At 39.9% G+C, this 11,025-nt stretch overlaps 1 protein-coding gene across 6 annotated transcripts in view; it reads left to right on the top strand.

The window, feature by feature from the left end:
- The first annotated feature begins 2,459 nt into the window (after positions 1–2,459).
- LOC110496865 (protein PALS2) overlaps positions 2,460–11,025 on the top strand; it is a 76,898-nt gene continuing 68,332 nt past the window's right edge. For 3 of the 6 annotated variants that reach the window (XM_036953342.2, XM_036953339.2, XM_036953338.2), the window contains exon 1: positions 2,479–2,595. The gene's annotated coding sequence lies outside the window, so the exon portion shown is untranslated. Of the gene's footprint in view, positions 2,596–11,025 lie in introns of all 6 variants that reach the window. The other 3 variants (XM_036953340.2, XM_036953337.2, XM_036953341.2) reach the window with 2 other exon arrangements.

Below are 11,025 nucleotides of genomic sequence, written 5' to 3'. Positions count from 1 at the left end.
CTATTACTACAGGTTATTACTACAGGCTATTACTACAGGTTATTACTACAGGCTATTACTGCAGGGTATTACTACAGGCTATGACTACAGGCTATTACTACAGGCTATTACTGCAGGCTATTACTGCAGGCTATTACCACAGGCTATTACTACAGGTTATTACTACAGGCTATTACTACAGGCTATTACTGCAGGCTATAACTGCAAGCTATTACTACAGGCTATTACTGCAGGCTATTACTACAGGCTATTACTACAGGCTATTACTGCAGGCTATTACTGCAGGCTATTACTGTAGGCTATTACTGCAAGCTATTACTACAGGCTATTACTGCAGGCTATTACTGCAAGCTATTACTACAGGCTATTACTACAAGCTATTACTGCAGTCTATTACTGCAAGCTATTACTGCAGGCTACAGGCTATTACTGCAAGCTATTACTGCAGGCTATTAATACAGGCTATTACTGCAGGCTACAGGCTATTACTACAGGCTATTACTGCAGTCTATTACTACAGGCTATTACTGTAGGCTATTACTGCAGGCTATTACTGCAGACTACAGGCTATTACTGCAGGGTATTACTGCAGGCTATTACTGCAGACTACAGGCTATTACTGCAGGCTATTACTACAGGCTATTACTGCAGGCTATTACTGCAGGCTATTACTGCAGGCTATTACTGCAGGCTATTACTGCAGGCTATTACTGCAGGCTATTACTGCAAGCTATTACTACAGGCTATTACTACAGGTTATTACTACAGGCTATTACTACAGGTTATTACTACAGGCTATTACTGCAGGGTATTACTACAGGTTATTACTACAGGCTATTACTACAGGTTATTTTGCAGGCTATTACTGCAGGCTATTACTGCAGGCTATTACTGCAGGCTATTACTGCAGACTACAGGCTATTACTGCAGGCTATTACTGCAGGTTATTACTGCAGTCTATTACTGCAAGCTATTACTACAGGCTATTACTGCAGGCTATTACTGCAAGCTATTACTACAGGCTATTACTACAGGTTATTACTACAGGCTATTACTACAGGTTATTACTACAGGCTATTACTGCAGGGTATTACTACAGGCTATGACTACAGGCTATTACTACAGGCTATTACTGCAGGCTATTACTGCAGGCTATTACCACAGGCTATTACTAAAGGTTATTACTACAGGCTATTACTACAGGCTATTACCACAGGCTATACTGCATGTTATTACTACAGGCTATTACTACAGGTTATTACTGCAGGCTATTACTGCAGGTTATTACTACAGGCTATTACTGCAAGCTATTACTGCAGGCTATTACTGCAGGCTATTACTGCAGGTTATTACTACAGGCTATTACTGCAAGCTATTACTGCAGGCTATTACTGCAGGTTATTACTACAGGCTATTACTGCAAGCTTTACTGCAGGCTATTACTGCAGGCTATTACTGCATGTTATTACTACAGGCTATACTGCATGTTATTACTACAGGCTATTACTACAGGTTATTACTGCAGGCTATTACTGCAGGTTATTACTACAGGCTATTACTGCAAGCTATTACTGCAGGCTATTACTGCAGGCTATTACTGCAGGTTATTACTACAGGCTATTACTGCAAGCTATTACTGCAGGCTATTACTGCAGTCTATTACTACAGGCTATTACTACATGCTATTACTGCAGGCTATTACTGCAAGCTATTACTACAGGCTATTACTACAGGTTATTACTACAGGCTATGACTGCAGGGTATTACTACAGGCTATTACTGCAGGCTATTACCACAGGCTATTACTGCAAGCTACAGGCTATTACTACAGGCTATTACTGCAGGCTATTACTGCAAGCTATTACTACAGGCTATTACTACAGGTTATTACTACAGGCTATTACTGCAGGGTATTACTACAGGTTATTACTGCTGGCTATTACTACAGGCTATTACTGCAGGCTATTACTGCAGGTTATTACCGCAGGCTATTACTGCAAGCTATTACTACAGGCTATTACTGCAGTTTATTACTACAGGTTATTACTACCGGATATTACTACAGGCTATTACTGCAGGCTAATACTACAGCTAGTCTCAAATGGTATATAGAAACCAAATTCCTAATCATTTCCTCTAATTTCTAGGTAATCCAATTTTATAATTCCCACACAATTTAATTCCATCAACTCAACACGCCATTGTCTACTACTGTAATGGTCCACAGTACATTTCATTGTAGCCTATTCCACAGCCTACTTCACACATGAAGACTGATAGGCAAGGCTATTACATATATTCCCATGACTGAAGTGTTGGGAAGGAAACAATCACAATGTTTAACTTTCAATTCTAAAATCGTTCATATTCTGAATGGTTGCACTGTATCTATCCATCGTTGGATGTGGGAGATGGACTTCGACTATGATTCGTCCATCTCCGACGTACGTCACCAATGGGGGCGCGGTCTAATGTTTTGATTGACATTGTGTATTCACGGATAGTTAGCTGTGGGAGCACGACAGCTAAGGGGGTTTGAATTTCCAACCGGGACAGCCATAGAGGATCACCGCTAACTTACATACACAATTACCGGTAAGTCACGGCACGGAGACATGGTTTAGAATGGTCGATTAAAGTTAATTCTGGAGAGAAACTTTATGTGGAAGGAAAAGCGGACTTTTTGGTCTCAAAGATGGACTTATGCACGTAAGGAAGTCCAGCCCTATGTGCTTTCCTAGTGTGTGTGTGTGTCTGTAGGATATTTATTGGGAAGGGCTTACCTCTCGTCCAATGTGATTGCCTTGCTCATGCTTTGAGTGCTTATTCTATGCCTTTTCTCCACAGTATCTTGACTATGTGAAAGTCTACATAATAATACTCTTCAAATATGCCGGCTACAATGCCCTGGATGGGTAACAAAAATGGCCGCACGTGTGTGACGAGATCACCGTAATCGCGAACAATTGACAGCAAAAACGACCCGATAATTTGGCACGGATGTGGACTACTTGTACGCCCAGTCGTTATTTCCCGGATATCGATCTATTTCTATGTGCGGTAACTGGATCTGTGCGTGTATTTCTCGTGCCGCTGATAGGACGTGTGCGCGCGAGGAAGTGGCAGAGGCAGTCCCACTATCCCATTATAAAATCCCGCACAACACCAGCAGAGAAAATGAGCTGTATTTAGAAGAGGAGCGTTGCGTACAACGATTAGATAGGCGAAACATGCCCGTGCCAAGCAGGGAATGAGACAAACCACGGTTGTTTGTTTGTTTGTTTGTTGACCACAACAATCAGGCATTGTTTATTTGTGCTGAGCTCGTGAATGGACGTGATCGGCTCGGGTATAGCCTTGGCATGGCAAAGTCTGGCCCGAGGCAGAGGGCAGTAGACCCATCCTATTGTTTTTCCCTATCAGATTTGTCTTTCTCCTGTCTGTCACTACTTAGATGACCATCTGAGTTTGAGAATATCACTGACTATAAAAAGGTTAGGTGAATGAGCCTTTTGCCTGTAATCAATTGTAATTTTTGGGTCATGGTGTCACTAGGCTGGTTTTATACTCAGCTATTTGTTTTTTTTCTGTCTGGTCTAGTCCTAGGGGTGGAGGTGATTGGGGGTCATCCCTGTAAATAAGCAACATACTGGGGGATGAATGTTGCAATCAGTCCATCTTAAAGGTCCAAATCAGCTGTTATGTCAATATCAACTCATTTCAGGGTAACAATTAAGTACCTTACTGTGATTGTTTTCAATTAAAATGGTCAAGAAGTAACATAGCTTCTTAGCAAAGACCAATTTCCCAAGCAAGAATTTTGTGGGGAGGGGAAAACTGAAAACTAGCTGTTATTGGCAGAGAGTTTTGGAATACTCTTTCTTATTGGTCTATTAACTAATTTACTGCCAGGTCATGTCAAAATTCAATCCTTTAGAACAGGCTGAAATGTAAGGCAGTCTTTTCAAACAGCTCCAACACTAAAAGGGCATAATCATAATTTAAAAATGTTCACAGTGTTATTCCAACTTCATAGTGTGGATCTCTCTCTTTTATAAATACAGTACCAGTCAAACATTTGGACACACCTACTCATTCCAAGGTTTTTCTTTATTTGGACTATTTTCTACATTGTAGAATGACAGAGCTTGAGACAATCTCCAGAGAAGAATGGGAGAAACTCCCCAAATACAGGTGTGCCAAGCTTGTAGTGTCATACCCAAGAAGAATTGAGGCTGTAATCACTGCCAAAGGTGCTTCAACAAAGACCTGAGAAAAGGGACTGAATACTTCCAGTCAAAAGTTTGGACACACCTACTCATGCAAAGGTTCTTTATTTTTACTATTTTCTACATTGTAGAATTATAGTGAAGACATCAAAACTATGAAATAACACATATGGAATCATGTAGTAACCAAAATAGTGTTAAACAAATCAAAATATATTTTATATTTGAGATTCTTCAAAGCAGCCACCCTCTGCCTTGATGACAGCTTTGCACACTCTTGGCATTCTCTCAACCAGCTTCATGAGGTAGTCACCTGGAATGCATTTCAATTAACAGGTGTGCCTTAAGTTAATTTGTGGAATTTTTTTTCTTCTTAATGTGTTTAAGCCAATTAGGTATGTTATGACAAGGTTGGGATGCTACTCAGAAGATAGCCCTATTTGGTAAAAGTTTTGATGTCGCCACAATTATTCTACGATGTAGAAAATAGTCAAAATAAAGAAAATCCTGGAATGAGTAGCTGTGTCCAAACTTTTGACTGGTACTGTATACTGTATGTATATACTACCGTTCAAAAGTTTGGGGTCACTTAGAAATGTCCTTGTTTTTGAAAGAAAAGCAATTTTTTGTCCATTAAAATAACATAAAATTGATCAGAAATACAGTGTAGACATTATTAACATTGTAAATTACTATTGCAGCTGGAAATGGCAGATTTTTTATGGAATATCTACAGAGGCCCATTATCAGTAACCACCACTCCTTTGTTCCAATGCACGTTTTGTGCTAATTGACCATTAGGCTAATTGACCATTAGAAATCCTTTTGCAATTATGTTAGCACAGCTGAAAACTGTTGTTCTGATTAAAGCAATAAAACTGGCCTTCTTCAGACTAGTTGAGTATCTGGAGCATCAGCGTTTGTGGGTTCGATTACAGGCTCAAAATGGCCAGAAACAAATAACTTTCTTCCCAAACGCGTCAATCTATTCTTGTTCTGAGAAATGAATGCTATTTCATGCGAGAAATTGTCAAGAAACTGAAGATCTTGTACAACGCTGGCCTTCTAGGCAGATTTGCAAAGAAAAGCCATATCTCAGACTAGCCAATAAAAATAAAAGATTAAGACGGGCAAAAGAACACAGACACTGGACACAGGAACTCTGCCTAGAAGGCCTGCATCCAGGAGTCACCTCTTCACTGTTGACGTTGAGACTGGTGTTCTGCGGGTACTATTTAATGAAGCTGTCAGTTGAGGACTTGTAATGCATCTGTTTCTCAGACACTCTAATGTACTTGTCCTCTTTCTCAGTTGTGCACCAGGGCCTCCCACTCCTCTTTCTATTCCGGTTAGACCCAGTTTGCGCTGTTCTGTGAAGAGAGTAGTACACAGCGTTGTATGAGATCTTCAGTTTCTTGGCAATTTCTCGCATGGAATAGCCTTCATTTCTCAGAACAAGAATAAACTGATGAGTTTCAGAAGAAGGTCTTTGTTTCTGGCCATTTTGAGCCTGTAATCATACCCACACATTCTCCAGATACTTAACTAGTCTAAAGAAGGCCAGTTTAATTGCTTCTTTAATCAGAACAACAGTTTTTAGCTGTGCCAACATAACTGAAAAAGGGTTTTCCAATAATCAATTTGCATTTTAAAATGATAAACTTGGACTAGCTAACACAATGTGCCGTTGGAACACAGGAGTGATGGTTGCTGATAATGGACCTCTGTACACCTATGTAGATATTCCATAAAAAATCATCCGTTTCCAGCTACAATAGTCATTTACAACATTAACAATGTCTACACTGTATTTCTGATCAATTTGATGTTATTTTAATGGACAGAAAATGGTCTTTTCATCAAAAACAAGGACATTTCTAAGTGACCCCAAACTTTTGAACGGTAGTGTATATAGTAGTACACACACTAAGGAACACCTGCTCTTTCCATGACACACTGAGTGTACAAAACATTAGGAACACCTGCTCTTTCCATGACATACACAGAGTGTACAAAACATTAGGAACACCTGCTCTTTCCATGACACACTGAGTGTACAAAACATTAGGAACACCTGCTCTTTCCATGACATACACAGAGTGTACAAAACATTAAGAACACCTGCTCTTTCCATGACATACACTGACATACACTGAGTGTGCAAAACATTAAGAACACCTGCTCTTTCCATGACATACACTGACATACACTGAGTGTGCAAAACATTAAGAACACCTGCTCTTTCCATGACATACACTGACATACACTGAGTTTGCAAAACATTAAGAACACCTTCCTAATTTTGAGTTGTCCTCAGAACAGCCTGAATTTGTATATGCCATATGCACCAAATACAATGGGTGTAGACTTAGCCGTGAAATGCTTGCATCCCAATGATGCATTTGAAAAAATTATAATAAAAAGAAAAATAGTATAACAACAGGAATAAAATACACATACATTTAGCTATCTACAGGGAGTACCAGTACCAGAACACTGTGTAGGGGTACTAGGTATTTTAGAACACACATACATTTAGCTATCTACAGGGAGTACCAGTACCAGAACACTGTGTAGGGGTACTAGGTATTTTAGAACACACATACATTTAGCTATCTACAGGGAGTACCAGTACCAGAACACTGTGTAGGGGTACTAGGTATTTTAGAACACACATACATTTAGCTATCTACAGGGAGTACCAGTACCAGAACACTGTTTAGGGGTACTAGGTATTTTAGAACACACATACATTTAGCTATCTACAGGGAGTACCAGTACCAGAACACTGTGTAGGGGTACTAGGTATTTTAGAACACACATACATTTAGCTATCTACAGGGAGTACCAGTACCAGAACACTGTTTAGGGGTACTAGGTATTTTAGAACACACATACATTTAGCTATCTACAGGGAGTACCAGTACCAGAACACTGTGTAGGGGTACTAGGTATTTTAGAACACACATACATTTAGCTATCTACAGGGAGTACCAGTACCAGAACACTGTGTAGGGGTACTAGGTATTTTAGAACACACATTTAGCTATCTACAGGGAGTACCAGTACCAGAACACTGTGTAGGGGTACTAGGTATTTTAGAACATACATTTAGCTATCTACAGGGAGTACCAGTACCAGAACACTGTGTAGGGGTACTAGGTATTTTAGAACACACATACATTTAGCTATCTACAGGGAGTACCAGTACCAGAACACTGTGTAGGGGTACTAGGTATTTTAGAACACACATACATTTAGCTATCTACAGGGAGTACCAGTACCAGAACACTGTGTAGGGGTACTAGGTATTTTAGAATACACATACATTTAGCTATCTACAGGGAGTACCAGTACCAGAACACTGTGTAGGGGTACTAGGTATTTTAGAACACACATACATTTAGCTATCTACAGGGAGTACCAGTACCAGAACACTGTGTAGGGGTACTAGGTATTTTAGAACACACATACATTTAGCTATCTACAGGGAGTACCAGTACCAGAACACTGTGTAGGGGTACTAGGTATTTTAGAACACACATACATTTAGCTATCTACAGGGAGTACCAGTACCAGAACACTGTGTAGGGGTACTAGGTATTTTAGAACACACATACATTTAGCTATCTACAGGGAGTACCAGTACCAGAACACTGTGTAGGGGTACTAGGTATTTTAGAACACACATACATTTAGCTATCTACAGGGAGTACCAGTACCAGAACACTGTGTAGGGGTACTAGGTATTTTAGAACACACATACATTTAGCTATCTACAGGGAGTACCAGTACCAGAACACTGTGTAGGGGTACTAGGTATTTTAGAACACACATACATTTAGCTATCTACAGGGAGTACCAGTACCAGAACACTGTGTAGGGGTACTAGGTATTTTAGAACACACATACATTTAGCTATCTACAGGGAGTACCAGTACCAGAACACTGTTTAGGGGTACTAGGTATTTTAGAACACACATACATTTAGCTATCTACAGGGAGTACCAGTACCAGAACACTGTGTAGGGGTACTAGGTATTTTAGAACACACATACATTTAGCTATCTACAGGGAGTACCAGTACCAGAACACTGTGTAGGGGTACTAGGTATTTTAGAACACACATACATTTAGCTATCTACAGGGAGTACCAGTACCAGAACACTGTGTAGGGGTACTAGGTATTTTAGAACACACATACATTTAGCTATCTACAGGGAGTACCAGTACCAGAACACTGTGTAGGGGTACTAGGTATTTTAGAACACACATACATTTAGCTATCTACAGGGAGTACCAGTACCAGAACACTGTGTAGGGGTACTAGGTATTTTAGAATACACATACATTTAGCTATCTACAGGGAGTACCAGTACCAGAACACTGTTTAGGGGTACTAGGTATTTTAGAACACACATACATTTAGCTATCTACAGGGAGTACCAGTACCAGAACACTGTTTAGGGGTACTAGGTATTTTAGAACACACATACATTTAGCTATCTACAGGGAGTACCAGTACCAGAACACTGTGTAGGGGTACTAGGTATTTTAGAACACACATACATTTAGCTATCTACAGGGAGTACCAGTACCAGAACACTGTTTAGGGGTACTAGGTATTTTAGAACACACATACATTTAGCTATCTACAGGGAGTACCAGTACCAGAACACTGTGTAGGGGTACTAGGTATTTTAGAACACACATACATTTAGCTATCTACAGGGAGTACCAGTACCAGAACACTGTGTAGGGGTACTAGGTATTTTAGAACACACATACATTTAGCTATCTACAGGGAGTACCAGTACCAGAACACTGTGTAGGGGTACTAGGTATTTTAGAACACACATTTAGCTATCTACAGGGAGTACCAGTACCAGAACACTGTGTAGGGGTACTAGGTATTTTAGAACACACATACATTTAGCTATCTACAGGGAGTACCAGTACCAGAACACTGTGTAGGGGTACTAGGTATTTTAGAACACACATACATTTAGCTATCTACAGGGAGTACCAGTACCAGAACACTGTGTAGGGGTACTAGGTATTTTAGAACACACATACATTTAGCTATCTACAGGGAGTACCAGTACCAGAACACTGTGTAGGGGTACTAGGTATTTTAGAACACACATACATTTAGCTATCTACAGGGAGTACCAGTACCAGAACACTGTGTAGGGGTACTAGGTATTTTAGAACACACATACATTTAGCTATCTACAGGGAGTACCAGTACCAGAACACTGTGTAGGGGTACTAGGTATTTTAGAACACACATACATTTAGCTATCTACAGGGAGTACCAGTACCAGAACACTGTTTAGGGGTACTAGGTATTTTAGAACACACATACATTTAGCTATCTACAGGGAGTACCAGTACCAGAACACTGTTTAGGGGTACTAGGTATTTTAGAACACACATACATTTAGCTATCTACAGGGAGTACCAGTACCAGAACACTGTGTAGGGGTACTAGGTATTTTAGAATACACATACATTTAGCTATCTACAGGGAGTACCAGTACCAGAACACTGTGTAGGGGTACTAGGTATTTTAGAATACACATACATTTAGCTATCTACAGGGAGTACCAGTACCAGAACACTGTGTAGGGGTACTAGGTATTTTAGAACACACATACATTTAGCTATCTACAGGGAGTACCAGTACCAGAACACTGTGTAGGGGTACTAGGTATTTTAGAACACACATACATTTAGCTATCTACAGGGAGTACCAGTACCAGAACACTGTGTAGGGGTACTAGGTATTTTAGAATACACATACATTTAGCTATCTACAGGGAGTACCAGTACCAGAACACTGTGTAGGGGTACTAGGTATTTTAGAACACACATTTAGCTATCTACAGGTAGTACCAGTACCAGAACACTGTGTAGGGGTACTAGGTATTTTAGAACACACATACATTTAGCTATCTACAGGGAGTACCAGTACCAGAACACTGTGTAGGGGTACTAGGTATTTTAGAACACACATACATTTAGCTATCTACAGGGAGTACCAGTACCAGAACACTGTGTACAAGGTATTTTAGGTAGACATGTACATGAAGACTGGGTAAAGTGACTAGGCATCAGGATAGATAATGATACTGTATTTTAGGTAGACATGTACATGAAGACTGGGTAAAGTAACTAGGCATCAGGATAGATAATGATACTGTATTTTAGGTAGACATGTACATGAAGACTGGGTAAAGTGACTAGGCATCAGGATAGATAATGATACTGTATTTTAGGTAGACATGTACATGAAGACTGGGTAAAGTAACTAGGCATCAGGATAGATAATGATACTGTATTTTAGGTAGACATGTACATGAAGACTGGGTAAAGTGACTAGGCATCAGGATAGATAATGATACTGTATTTTAGGTAGACATGTACATGAAGACTGGGTAAAGTGACTAGGCATCAGGATAGATAATGATACTGTATTTTAGGTAGACATGTACATGAAGACTGGGTAAAGTGACTAGGCATCAGGATAGATAATGATACTGTATTTTAGGTAGACATGTACATGAAGACTGGGTAAAGTGACTAGGCATCAGGATAGATAATGATACTGTATTTTAGGTAGACATGTACATGAAGACTGGGTAAAGTGACTAGGCATCAGGATAGATAATGATACTGTATTTTAGGTAGACATGTACATGAAGACTGGGTAAAGTGACTAGGCATCAGGATAGATAATGATACCGTATTTTAGGTAGACATGTACATGAAGACTGGGTAAAGTGACTAGGCA

This window comes from Oncorhynchus mykiss, chromosome 18 (genome assembly GCF_057628025.1).
Source record: "Oncorhynchus mykiss isolate SJ-2025 chromosome 18, ASM5762802v1, whole genome shotgun sequence".
Taxonomy (NCBI): domain Eukaryota; kingdom Metazoa; phylum Chordata; class Actinopteri; order Salmoniformes; family Salmonidae; genus Oncorhynchus; species Oncorhynchus mykiss.
This window is presented reverse-complemented; position numbering and strand designations above follow the sequence as displayed.